This window comes from Liolophura sinensis, chromosome 1, assembly GCF_032854445.1.
Source record: "Liolophura sinensis isolate JHLJ2023 chromosome 1, CUHK_Ljap_v2, whole genome shotgun sequence".
Classification (NCBI taxonomy): domain Eukaryota; kingdom Metazoa; phylum Mollusca; class Polyplacophora; order Chitonida; family Chitonidae; genus Liolophura; species Liolophura sinensis.
The window spans coordinates 55605492-55620704 of NC_088295.1; positions in this window are offsets into that span (position 1 = coordinate 55605492).

The following is a 15213-nucleotide window of genomic DNA, read 5'->3' on the forward strand; positions in this document are numbered from 1 at the left end:
GATTATGTTTCATTTTCCCTCAACATTTTATTCGTGTGTTCAAGTTTTACCTAATGTTTTGCCAGAAGTAACCAGCACAAATCTGGGCAGTCTACAATTTGTTGATATCGCCATGGCTTATTCCCGTTCAATTTTGGAAGGTTTGGCCAACAAAATTGTTCTCATCGAGGACGGTTTTATACACTTCCACTGTCCAGCAGCAGGAGACAACGTTTGCTTCTTTGCGCAAGCTTATACTATCTACTTATGGGTGCTGTCGCAATCTTTACGAACGCTGAGTCATAACATGGACTCATTCTACATATTTGCAAATATTTTACATATATTTTAATATTTTTATGGATCAGTAATGTAATAACTAATGTAAATAAAATGCAATGCATTTATTAAGAATTAAAAGTTCAATAACTGTTAACAATTTACTCTCATGGCTTGGATCACACTTATAATATGGTGAGCACGTAAATAGCCCCAGACACAGACGAAGTCAGGTAGAAATGACAGCCAATCCTTTTTGTATGAGGGCAAAATAAAGTTCATTTTGAATTTTTCTTTCCTTTTTGTGTATACTTCAAGGGCGGCAGGATGCAATATAATTTCTGGGTGCTAAAGCAGCGGAACTACCATATTCCAGTCTGAGACAGGGGCCAGGAGTCTGTGGCCGATTATACAAAGCCACTCCTGAGATTTGAACTATTTCGGAGATTATACTTAGGCCCTAGAAAATAAAATTTTGATAAATTTTTATAATGTCAAATGTGTCTACATTTCAACCAAAAACTAAGTAGTGTGATGAGGTTATAAGTTTTGACATCAGTCAGAATCAACTTTGTGAAATTTGACCCCGGCTCTTTAAGATAGCCAGGGAGGCGTTTAGGCGATTTTCTGATAGAAAATCGGGCAAAAACCAGAAGTAGACCCTTTGGTACTTAAACAGCGGATACTCGGGAACCCAAGCGAAACGAATTCTAGTATTTCGACCAAAACTTGTTCATCAGGTTGTGTATATATATATATTATACTCTATAAATTTGATCGTCTTAACTCAACGGGGTCATGGCAATATTAAAGTGTTAGTCCTGCGTGCAAAGATACCGAGATGCTTAATTGTCATGTTACTTCAGAAAGCCTTTGTCGAACCCATGGTCCTGGCTATAGAAAGGCGTACTGCTGATTTTGAAGGGGGAGGGGGGAACAAAGATGTATAATGAAAATAAAATTCAAGTTTTGCATTTTTAGATCCTGGAGTCCGATGAGCAAAGGAGAGAGTCACCCGCGATCTTGGATATATGCAGTTGGAATCAAATTCATTTGAGATACTTGTTTGGATTATCGACAACTTATTCGTATTTTCAATTCCCTCATAATTCCCCCTGCTATGTAACAACTTTCGGACAGTTAGATTACATGTTATCTGCAAACTAAACAATATTCCCTAATCATGCATCCAACTATGGCCCCGCATGATTTTTTATTTTTTTTATTATTATTTTTTTTTTTGATTGGTGTTTTACTCCGTACTCAAGAATATTTCACTTGTACGACGGCGGCCAGCATTATGGTGGGTGGAAACTAGGCAGAGTCCGGGGGAAACCCACGACCATCCACAGGTTGCTGCAAGACCTTCCCCACGTACGCCCCGCATGAAGGCGTACAGCTATTTTGTTACAGGGAGAAACACATGGATGTGAGATGAAAATAAAATTCCGTGTGTAAGTTTGCATTTTCATCGTAGAGGCAGATGTGAAAAGGAGACACGACGGGAAGCTTGAGCTCCAACGTAGGTGGGTTACAAAATTTGGTGGTCGCTCAGTTTTATTACGGAGTTCTATTATTTTATTGCATTAATATATATGAATATTCATCCAAGTTGTTTCAAGAAAGCTTAATTCATGGAGTAAGACACACACCGGGGCCTCCGTGGCTCAGTCGGTTAGCGCGCTAGCGCAGCGTAATGACCCAGGAGCCTCTCACCAATGCGGTCGCTGTGAGTTCAAGTCCAGCTTATGCTGGCTTCCTCTCCGGCCGTAAGTGGGAAGGTCTGGCAGCAACCTGCGGATGGTCGTGGGTTTCCCCCGGGCTGTGCCCGGTTTCCACCCACCATAATGCTGGCCGCCGTCGTATAAGTGAAATATTCTTGAGTACGGCGTAAAACACCAATCAAAAAAAAAAAAAGAAAGAAAAAAAAGATCTCTAGGCCTGTTGGCTTCCGGAGTCTCTGCATGTCACATTTTTGGCTTGCTGAACCCACAATGAGTACTATTTGAGGCGGGGGGAGGCGGGATTCCTTTGCTTTTGTCTGTGATTGTTGAAGATGAACACATATGTTTCGAACCGTCGACATTCGAAATCACGCGCCTCTCTACGTGATCCTACGATACTGAGACAAGGTTCGTGTAAGATGGGTGCCATTAGCGCAGTGATTCCTTACCCCCCGCCCCCCACCCCTCCCTCAAAGCTATTCGACATGGCGGCGCCCACGAAAGACGGCATGAAAAGAAAGTTCGAAAGAGTAATCGCGTATGCCAGGGCCAACGGTGGCGTTTCTGTAGAGTGAAAGGCAAAGCAGGTCACCGCCCCCTTCGTGCGGCATGTGAGAAAAGAGATGTCATTGCAGTCTAACCGACTGGGTCTGGTAAAAGTCTTGTACATCAGCTTATGCCTTGGGTCATCCAGCGCCGAGAACACAGTGAAGAACTCACGATAACTATTGTTGTATCCCCTGTGAATTCTGTTATGAAGAACCAAGTGGTAATTTTGTAAATATATTTAAATTGCCCATGGTTCACCTTGAGCACGGACGGAGATGATAATAATACCCACGAAGCCTGTAAATAGCGCACTGCTCAAGAATTCGGTTCGTTCGCCATCACGTGCAGTTGTTTACATAAGGCGTAGTAATCTCATATCTCTCGACGGCGCTGTTGTTACAAGTATGGCGTCCAAGTCTATTAGAGACGAAATCTCATCGCTGGCAGTAGGTACATCTCTTTTTTTTTAGAATGGAACCGTCGCGGCACTGAGGGGAGACAACTTTTAATTAGCTTCCAACTCTATGGAAGCTACATTATTTCACAAGTCCTTAGTACAATATTACCTTATCTGGAAAAACGACTTGCCGGAGACCAGTGAAGATCAATACATGCTTTAAATTAATCGTTTGCGCTATGTAAGATCACTCCAACAATCAACACATATTACAATTTTCAAATAAGTTTTTATTTCACTATTAAAATATTTTAATGTATACTATGAACTGTATATATATGTAGAATGGACATAGGTTTAGCTGCGTAAATTATGCATATAATGCATTATGCGAGATAAATTCAGAATTTTTAAGGTGGTTCAGCTAAATACAAAAATGAATTGTATCTGACTCCTAACTCCTAATTTCTATTTATTTATTTGTTTAAACTTGTATGTTTTTTTATTCTTAATAACTTTATTACAGCTTCATAAAATCAAACATAAAATAATGCTTCTTTAATATTTTTATTCACTGAGTGTGAGTTGATTACGATTTTTATTGCTTCATAAATTTATAAATTCATAATTCTACTCGGGGAATGTGTATTGGACGGTAAGGGTAGGGGAGGGGATGTTAATTCTGTCGTTTTCCAAGTTCTGTTTGAGATTCTGCTAACAGCCGGCAAATAAATGAGCTGGACAGCCTGGGCGAGATGGAGGGCTCATCCGGATGGGGCGAGATGGAGAGCCGCCATTTATTTATTTACTTATTTACTTATTAATTTCTTAATTATGGCTTCATAAAATTAAACATAAAATTAATGCTTCTTTAATATTTCCATCCAGTGTATGTGTGCTGATTAATTTGTGCTAGCTTCATAAAAGCAACCCTAAACTTAGTGGTTCTTGTTTTGTACAAGTTAACCTAAACTGAATATCTTCTTGTTTTTGTAGTTCTGCTCAGGGTAATGTATATTGGAGGGGTATTTCTATTCAGTGGATATGTGCTGGTTACCATTTTCATAGCATCATAAAAGTAAACCTAAACTTTATGCTTCTTGTTTTAATAGTTCTGTTGATGAATGTGTATTGGATGGTAAGGGTAGGGATGGGGAGGTTAGTCCTTTGGTTTCTAAGCTCAGTTTCAGATTCTGCTGACAGCCGCCTACAGATGTGACGAGAAGGACAGCTTAGCTTAGATGAGATGAGATGAGATGAGATGGACATCCTAGATGATATGACATGTGATGGGCAAGTGCCATTTATTAAATGTTTTTTAAATTCTTAATAACGGCTTCATAAAAGTAAAAATAAAATTAATACTTCTTTAATATTTCGATTCAGTGAATTTGTGTTGATTACATTCTTGTTACTTATTAAAGTAAACCTAAACTTAGTGCTTCTTGTTTTATTAGTTATATCAAGTGTTTTACACGGTACTCAAGAATATTTCACTTATAAGACGGTGGCCAACATTATGGTGGGAGGAAACCGGGCACAGCCCGGGGGAAACCCACGACCATCCGCTGACAGGCCTTCCCACTTACGGCCGGTGAGGAAGCCAGCATGAGCTGGACTTGAACTCACAGCGAGCGCATTGGTGAGAAGCTTCTGGGTCATTACGCTGCGCTAGCGCGCTAACCAACTGAGCCACGGAGGCTCCCGAATGTGTAACTGAGGTTGAGGGAAGGGGAGGAGAAGTTAATCGTATTTTTTTCCCCAAGCTCCATTTTAGATTCTACTGACAATACGCCAACAGATGAGATGAAATGCACAGCCCGCCAAATATATGTGATTATTTAATAGCTTTATAAAATTAAACGTAAAATTAATACGTCTTTAATATTTCGATTCAGTGATTGTGTTGATTACAGTTTTCTTACTTAATAAAAGTAAACCTAAACTTAGTGCTTCTTGTTTCATAAAAGCAAACCAGCCGCCATTTACTTAATTATACCTTTATAAAATTAGTGAATGGGCGTTCAGTGCTTTTTTTTATAGCTTTAAACCTAAACCTAAATTAGGTTTAATCCAGATGAGGTGAAACAGAGAGCCGAGATGAGATGAGATGATATGAGATAGACAGGCGAGATGAGATGGGATGAGATGACAGAGTCGAGATGAGATGGACAGCCGAGATGAGATGGGATGAGACAGGCAGCCTAAATGAGATGAAATTGACAACCACCATTTATGTATTTATTTTTTAAACTATTCATAAAATTAAACGGAAACTTAATCCCCTTAAAAATATTTTCACTCACTTACTTTCTTTTAACTTCATAAAAATAAACCTAAACTTAATGCTTCTTAATCAGGAAGGTGGGCGGGGGAATGGTACTTCTGTGTTTTCCAAGCTCCGTTTCGGAATCTGCTGACAATAGATGAGATGAAATGGACAGCGAAATTAAATAAGGTTATTTTATTATGGTCTCATAAAATTAAACATAAAATTTATACTTTTTTCATATTTCCATTCCGTGATTGCGTGTAGATTACATTCTTCTTACTTAATTAAAGTAAACCTAAACTTAGTGCTTCTTGTTTTATTAGTTCTATTGATGGATGTGCGTTGGTTAGGGATAGGGATGGGAAGGCATGGGAAGGTTAATTCTTTGGTTTTCCAGCTCCGTTTCAGATTCCACTGACAGCCCACCGAAAAATGAAATGAGATGGACAGCTTGGATGACATGAGATGGACAGCTTGGATGACATGAGATGGACAGCTTGGATGACATGAGATGGACGGCCTAGATGTGATTAGATGAGAGGGATAGCCGACATTTATTGAATTATTTTCCAAATTCTTTATAACTTAATTATGGCCTCCTAAATTAAACATAAAATTATTGCTTCTTTTAATATTTCAACTCAGTGAATGTGCGTTGATTTCTTTTTTTATAGCTTCATAAAAGTAACCTAAACTTAATGCGTATGATTTGATTAATTCTACTCGGGGAATGTGTATTGGCGGGAGGGGGGAATAGGGGTGGGAATGTTAATTTTACAGATTCTACTGACAGCCCACCGAAAGATGAAATGAGATGGACAGCTGAGATGATTGAGATGGACAGCTTAGATTACATGGGATGGACAGCTTGGATGACATGAGATGGACGGCCTAGATGACATGAGATGGACGGCCTAGATGACATGAGATGGACAACTTGGATGATATGAGATGGACACTCTAGATGATATGAGAGGGACAGCCGACATTTATTGATGAACTTTTTAAAGTCTTTATTACTCAATTATGGCTTCATAAATTAAACAAAAAATTATTGCTTTTAATATTTCCATTTAGTGATTGTTTGTTCATTACATTCTTCTTACTTAATAAAAGTAAACCTAAACCTAGCGCTTTATTTTTCATAAAAGTAAACATAAACTTACCAAACTTGCTGTGTCGCTGAATGAAAGTCCCTGTTGGTCAAGCCATAAATAGTTTCTATCACGAGATTTCAAGCTGAAGCTCTCTAGCTCTCCAAGTTTTTCTAAATACGCACAAAGCTCACTGCAGTCATGTAAATAGTATTGCTACCCTCTGTGGTAGAGTGGTTAGTGTGCTAACACAGCACAATGAATCGGGATCCTCTCACCAATGCGATCCCCGTCCAGCTGATATTGACTTCCTCTCCAGAGTAGGAAGGTCTACCAGAAATTCCAGGATGGTGTTGGGTTTCCTCTTGGTTCTGCCCAGTTTCTTCCCACCACAATGCTGGTCGCTGGTGTGTAAGTCAGATATTGTTCAATGCGACGTAAATCATCAGTCAAATAAATAAATGTGAAAAATATTCTAAAGTTTACATAAAACACTAACCAAATAAATTGAACGAAGTGACCAAGCCACATGTAATGGCCGCCCAATAATGTCTGCATTATGTGAGGTGAATGTCTTAAACTATTTATTATTTATTTTATTTATTTGCTTGGTGTTTTACGCTGTACTCAAGAATATTTCACTTATACGACGGTGGCTAGCATTGTGGTGGGAGAAAACCGGGCAGAGCCCGGAGGAAACCCACGTCCATCCGCAAGTTGCTGCAAGACCTTCCCACGTATGGCTGGACTTGAACTCACAGCGACTGCATTGGTGAGAGGCTCCTGGTGCTAACCAACCAAGCCACGGAGACCACCGCAGGCCAACCAGTCCTAGTTCGTTGCTATAAGCGAGGCAGTAACAAGTATCAATTTCGACAAGAACTTTCCAAAGTGGAGGTGGACTGTTAAAGCAAAACACCAGACCAGGTCCTAAACTCTAGAATTTTTGTCATTCTTTGAGTTGCGGGACGTTACCTACAGATACACAATTCATGCACTATGTTTCTGGTATACCAAACATTGTTCAGGGGGTGTTGATATAAGCGAATTTCACCACTGCAATCAGGGTTCACTCTTGCAGGCAATACCAGTATCTTGTCCTTTAACACTTGCCAGAACACATTAGACACAAGTAACTGATACTGAAATAAAAACAGAAAAAGGTTAAATACCCCTATGTAAATACACCTGGGAGATCTACAAACGTCAACAAACCATCTACATGTTTAACCAAAAAATACTTTGGGTAAATGGTATACAAAGGAATAGTGTGTAGATTGGCATAACAAGGAGAACAATAATGAACAAAATAAATGCAAAACTATGTACAAGCCTTAATGACTGCACCAGAATTTTTTTTAACACCGGCACTGTTTTTAAATCACTATTGCAATATTTAATATTGCATGCTCCTTATTCTGAGTTGTTGTACAATAACAGATACGGCGTACCTGCGAAATAAATGATCTCGTGTGGAGGATAATTAAGGGTGTTATTGTTTCATACAGGATTCAGATTTGATGTAGGTATTTTACTTATTTTAAGAATCAGTATAAGAGTTGTGACCAGAAGACGCATATCCACAAGCTGCAAACGGAACACATCACAGTAGGCAGCTTAACTTATAACTTGTAAGATAGAGCATTTCCACTTAGGGCTTTGCAGCTCCGGAAATTGTAATAAAATGTGTTAGGCCTCGTCCTGCCAGTCCTGTCGGGGAAATGAAAAAAAAAAACATATTTAGAAATTAGTGTTAAAATACAGTTATTTGTAATTACATCTCTCTGCAAAATGTTACTGAAACGTCTGTGTGTGTCTATATATATATATATATATATATATATATATATATATACACACGCACATGCAAAACAAAGTGAATATGCACTCAACAAATCAAACCGTATTTGGTAACTTACTGTTCATTTTGTACGCGTAAGGTTTTGTATGCGTATACTTACTACCTTTTGACCTTGTCTGGCTTTTATGAGTTTTGCCCCACTCAGTGGCTAATAAACTGGTCGGACTGAGCATACAGTCACACCCTATTCTCACGCATTAGAGTTTAGCCAGACCCACGATACAGCATGGATAAACGACATCAGTACGTCTTAGGTCAATTTCTACATTATATGGTCTTACATAGTAAGCATTATATATATATATGTGCAGAGTTTGAACACTTTAAGCCAACTATAGCAGCAGACAATGGATTCCATTAACTGCAAGTACATATGCACCACATATATATTTTCCCGCAACCCTTGCGTTTATGTATATAGATCATATCTTTAATACGTTTTCGTCAACATGAGCAAGTGGTTAACGTTGTCAGGTGTTGAACAAATATGGTGGCAGCTACGTATTTATCGCGGCGTGAGAAACGGCTCGTAGCTGTCTATGTGGTCAGTATGCGTGGAGTATTAAAAGTTATACTAGCTGGAGAGGAGAAACTATGTACTATTTCCAGCAAAAGGGAAGGTTATATGTTTGGCATTATATATTTCTGTCATAAGCGGAAATAACTTACATATAAATAGCTGCGAGATGCCGGGAAATGACGGACAAAAACGAGTGAAATTCTGCTCGAAGGATTTGAATAAATCCGTGGATAGTTCTATAATAGAACAAGTCAGTGCCAGACGCAGGAGGTATCACCTTGATCCAAATCTTCGGAAACTCCCACCCCCAGTCGTCTTCTGGAGTCCATGGGAAAAAGACGCTCATCGAAAAAACAGGGCAATGCAAGTAGAGCTGAACAAGGATTTACGACACATCGACTGGCAATGCAGTTTGAGTAGTAGAAAGATCAGGCACGACGCGAAGCAATTTCGCGAGAGAATTCTTTCCTTCTGGCCAGATCCGAAGGTGGTTATTTTTGGCAGTGGTTATCCAATCAGGGCTGCTTCAGCTAAAGACAAACGCAGTCGAGGGTCAAGAAAAAGTGATAGAAAGAACCGGTTTTCTACATATCTGAAATTCACGGGTCAGATCGTGAAATCCGCCCATTCTGTTTCCAAAAACGCCCATCGTGACAGCGACAGCGAGTCGTGCACCGACACCTCGTCCTGCAGTGATGATTCGGATTCTTCCGAAATATCAACAATAAAACCGTCGTCTCCAAAATCACCTTCTACAAAAGGCAACACTCCATTGTCAAGCAACAATGGCCCTTTTCGGCAAAGAACAAAGTCTGAGACTGACCTCTTCAAGATGAGATCCAAATTCATCACCTCGGAAGAAGTTGGGAGGAAATCGCCTTTACAGATAAGAAAAGAGCGTTTTTCGCCGACGGCTGGTTTAGTGGAAAATAAACAAAGTGTCATCAGCGCATGTCCAACGATAGCTGTCAATCATCAGCAAGTAGGACCAAGATGTTCTACAGCAAGGGAGATTTTCACTGGACAAGAAATGAAAGATCGTTTGCGGTTTTCATCGGATAAAACAGCCAAACCGCACAACAAAGAGCTCCATTTGCATATACGTAGCAGAGATCGTCATTCTTCGGGTAATGTTTCCTTTCTCGCTGGACGCCGTCCCAACTCAGGTACATTTCTCTTCGATCGTACGAAAGCAACGTACGAGCTTAAAATGGAGTTGCGTAGAAGTGCAAGGGAAAAGCGTGTTCAACCTGCGGTCAAAAAATATGACAGGGCCGAGGACTTAGCTCAAGAAAAAGTGAAACACGTGGTCTATCAGGGTAAGGTTCGTGGATATCTGGAGAAACTGAATTCTTATCTTGGCCTTAATTAACGAATGCTAAAACTGGAAACCCAAATTTTACGTATTTTCTTTGATCAGTAAAAATCATCGATGGATAATTTTAGTGAGACCCTTATATCGTTCCGATAGAGGCCAGACTATAATATGTGTGTACAGTAGGTTTACCCTCCTATGTTATATGTCTAAAAGTTGTAGAAATAAAAAAGGTATGAAAATATGTTATGGACCGATATAATAAATCAGCCATGCATGGGTACCTTACTGTGTGTGTACGTGCTCCTCTCTTTCGTTTATACTCTCTTAATCTATTAGTTAGTTTATGATATTTAAGGATTAAGGAACATCCATAGACAGTTGACTAATGTCTTTAATTTCTTTTTTATATAAAAAGAAAATGACGGGTCGCCAGTGGTGGAAAACCCACCGCCAACTGCAGGTTGCAGGATCTTCATATCGGATAGGAAGCCAGCATGAGCTGGATTTGAACTCAAATCAACCGCATTCTTGAAACTTGACTTCGAATCGAGTTTTTGGGCTTGATGCAGATGTGTTTCATAGCACATATGGTATATATGGCACCATTTCAGTCCGACTAACAACGTGTCCGACATTCTACAAGCACATGTTTGAGTACTAATCGATATTCAATGAATGCTCACTATGTACCTCCTAAGTTTCAAATGAGTTTCTGTATTTATTTTATTGGTGTTATTTGCCGTGCTCAAGAATATTGCACTTATACGACGCCGGCTGTTTCATACTTATCTTTTTGGTACAGCTGATCTACGTTGAAATTGCATTTTTAATGCTGGTAAACCTGGACGTAAGGTGGCAGCGGCTCCATCCATTCTTTCATAGACCTCTCCTGATGAATGTAACATGTATATGTGTATAGCTTACTTGACCACTCGTACTTAACCAATTTTAAGTCATACGACGACGAGGAGTCATTAGATGTGTGTATAATGTGTCTTATTGTGGCAGGGCGAGCGGAAGATAGAAGGCATGACACCTCACCCAGTCACATTATACTGACATGCACCGGACTAACCAGTCCAGTTTCCTATCTCTAACCTCTCAGTGCTGAACGCCAAACGAGACAGCAGCAAGTACTACATTGTTAGCAATTCACCATAAATTTTACGATGAAATCCGTGGCAGTTGGGATGTCAAGATTTTACCGTAAAATGTACGGTGTACCCTTAGTCCCATTATAAAAATTAAGAATCTTCACCGTTAATTCACTGGCAATACAGCAATTAACTGTTACGTTGAAACACATGTTTTACGGGTATATACCGTACATTGCTTTTCAAATACAGTATTTTACCGTGCCTTTTCATTCAGATCTTACCTGGGGTAGCGGGTGTCTGTCTTTATGACAAAGAGAATCGAAACTGTGTAGATGATGTGAGACACCACCGTAGCAGCATCTATAGAGTAAACTGAATTACATGTACCGTGTACAGCACCACACAGCACGTGGTACATCAAACATGTAACTTACTTCGCCATGTTCTCAACTAATTCATGTGGTTTGCCTTCAAGCTTTGCACAGATATTAAAAATGGTGTTTTGTTCGCCATCATGACCGAGTCTGTTCGACAATACTGTGATACTCATTTAGATGAGAGGTATTTTAAAACTATATTTGTATTTCATGTCAACAAAAATAATATCTAAAATATAACAAAACGACAGGCCGAGCATGTGGATAAGTACTTCCGTACTTCACGACTAAAATTTTCGAGTATACCCTATTTCACTTTCATTATCCCTTAACAACGGCTGTGAAGTGACATTTAAAACGTTCTCTTAATGGTTTGTCACACCTAAGACTTTAAAAGAGGAACTTGCAGCTTCCTCGCTTGGCGTTCAGCATGAAGGGGATAGTGGAACGACTGGTTGACCTGTATCAGTATAATAGAGCGGTGGAAATCTGTCCTGCAACAAGGAGGCACATTACATGCATTCTAAGAATTCTTTCGTCGTCATATGACTGAAAAATTGTTAAGTACGACGTTAAACCCCAAGCACTCAATCTCTCACTCTTAATGGCTTGATGAATGAATGAATGATCCGGACTGAACAGTGGAACTCATGTGGTCATACGGTGCTTGCATCGAAATACATGCAACCAGTCGCAAATATTACTTTCTGGCAACTTCGAACATCCAAAAATTTGATCTTACTAAAATGACATTTAATCCTCCGGAAAATTCCTTATAAGCAAAAAGTGTGTTGAAATTATACTATGTGTGAACATCGTAACATCCTGATGCTATGGTGGCTTGTGGTGGGCTCTTCATCTACATGTATATACCAAGGCAATTAACTCGCTAATTTTAAGAAAAGACAACAAATGATACGACCTAAGTTATTTCGGAAGAGGGGGCCTCCGTGGTGGTTAGCGTGCCAGCGCGGCGCAATGACTCAGGAGCCTCTCACCATTGCGGTCGCTGTGAGATTAAGTCCAGCTCAGGCCGGTTTCCTTTCCGGCCATACGTGGGGAGGTCTTCCAGCAAAATGCGGATGGTCATGCGTTTCCCCCGGGTTCAGCCCGATTTCCTCCAGCCATAATGCTTACTTTCCACTGTTGTGCAACATCACAAGAATAAAAGGTTATTAGCCCCACCTCCCTTGGCGTTCAGCACTGAAGGGTTAGAGCAAGGAAACAGAAAACTTGTTAAGCACGACGTAAAAACCCAAGAATTCAGTGATTCATTCTTTTTTAGCCTCCGACAGCATACAATGTAGTGTTGTCTTTTCATTTAAAATGGTAAATGTTAATTAATCTTTACTAATTTCAAACAGATGCGTACACACCATCCTGTGGTAAGACGGAAGCAAATTACCCACACCGTACGTGACAAAAGCATCCTGCTTTGTAGACGAGTCGGCTGGTTGCATGGTTAACAGCTAGAAGATCTTAATCCCTGAAGCGACAGTTAGCGCTCATCACAGCCTTGTATATATACGTAATGATGAATATTGCTTAATATGTAAACAATCGATACCTTATTAGACAAATCAGCTTATGCTGGATCCCTCAAGTCGTACGTGAGATGTTCAGCCAGCAACCTGGGACGGTCGTAGATTTCCTCCGAGTTCTTCCCGATTTCCTACCACAATGCTGACCGCCGTCGTAAAAGTGAAATGTTGTTGAGTATGGCCTAAAACAACAATCAAATAAATAAATAAATAAGTAAATACATGTATTAGACCAAGCCTTGTTTACTTGAACACCGGACAGCCCACGGACTCTCTTCCCTCCCAAACCTCAAGTAGTAAAATATATATCATTATAAACTTAATTCCAAATACATACAACACGCATTAAACCCGATTAAAACACCCTATACACTCTATCCGTGGACACATGGTGTCCCGCAAAATCTTCCCGGAAAGTGCGGTGTAGACAGGAATAATGACTTGATTTCTGGTGGAACAAGTGTTTAAGTGTTGTGATGAGTAAGGGGTGGGGGGGTGGAGTTGGTGGGGATGGTGGGGGGGGGAGAGGTTGAGGAGGTGTATAATTACTCATATAAACCAAGGCAGTTTTATTTATTATTTATTTTACAAGCCATTTGAGTCACTCAAACATCGGCGTATTACGTTTATACTGATGAAAATGATGATAATTCAGTGGCGGCACCAATTTGGCGGCATGAGCTTGCCCTGCCACAAGGTGACACAGTATAAGTACACACACCCAATGACTTCTCGTCGTCAAATGACTGAAAAATTGTTAAGTACGACGTTAAACCAGAAGCATTCATTCATTCATTCATTCAAATATATGACATTCTCAAAAGAATAAATGGCTAAAATAAAGTAAATGAACAGTACAGGCTTATGCCTCTACGTTGTTTTGCCTATATGTCAGCCTGTTGTCAGTGTAGTGACTACATGACTGGGTGTCATGTCTGGTGTCTCCTGCATCATGTATTACTGAAACTGCACTTTAAAAGAAACGGCAACACGAGACTAAATGTATATATACATCTATAAAGTATCCCACACGATTTTATATATATAACCAGAGAACGCAGATGTTTCTGCTTAGGTCACCGAGATCTGTTTAGCCTTTTAGCGTGGGGTATGTACATATGTACGTGGGGTACAAGTGACGCAACATCGTGTCTCTGTTTGCTTCAACGTGGCACAGTCTTGTAAGAATTCCAGATTAAAATTGTTACCAAGCACGTCTGAAAAAAAAAGATTGGTTGTGGGCGTTTAGTTCTGAATTATATTATTTGTTGTCTTTTGTTTATCTTTCTTCTTTGTCTTGACAGAGGGTACGCGGTCATCTATACATGAGGTTCCTGACGACGCCAAACTAAGCAAAAACAAACAAGTGGCATTCACCAATAATCCTGACGGTGCTACCACTTTGAGGAGTACGGAAGGGTGGTCGAAACTTGCAAGTGTTGAAACCTGCACTGTGAGCAGTATGAAAGTGTGATAGGAATTTGCAGTTGGTGAAACTTGTAATGTGAGCAGTATGGAAGTGTTGTCGAACCTTGCTGTTGGTGAAACCTGCACTGTGAGCAGTATGGAAGTGTGGTCGAAACTTGTGATTATTGAAACATGCACTGTGAGCAGTATGGACGTGTGGTCGAAACGTTTGATTGGTGAAACCTGCACTGTGAGCAGTATGGAAGTGTGGTCGAAACTTGTGGTTGTTGAAACCTGTACTGTGAACAATATGGAAGTGTGGTCGAAACATGTCATTGTTGAAACCTGCACTGTGAGCAGTATGGAAGTGTGGTCGAAACTTGCGATTGGTGCAACCTGCAATGTAAGCAGTATGGAAGTGTGGTCGAAACTTGCGGTTGGTGAGACCTGTACTGTAAGCAGTATGGAAGTGTAGTCGAAACTTGTGGTTGGTGAAACCTGTACTGTGAGCAGTATGGAAGTCTTGTCGAATTTGTGGTCGGTGAAACCTGTAATGTGAGCAGTATGGAAGTGTGGTCGAAACTTGTGGGTGATGAAACCTGCACTGTGAGCAGTGTGGAAGTGTGGTCGAAGCTTATGATTGGTGAAACCTGTACTGTGAGCAGTATGAAAGTGTGGTCGAAACTTGTGATTGGTGAAACCTGTACTGTGAGCAGTATGGAAGTGTGGTCGAAACTTGAGATTGGTGAAACCTGTACTGTAAGCAGTATGGAAGTGTTATCGAAACTTGTGGTTGGT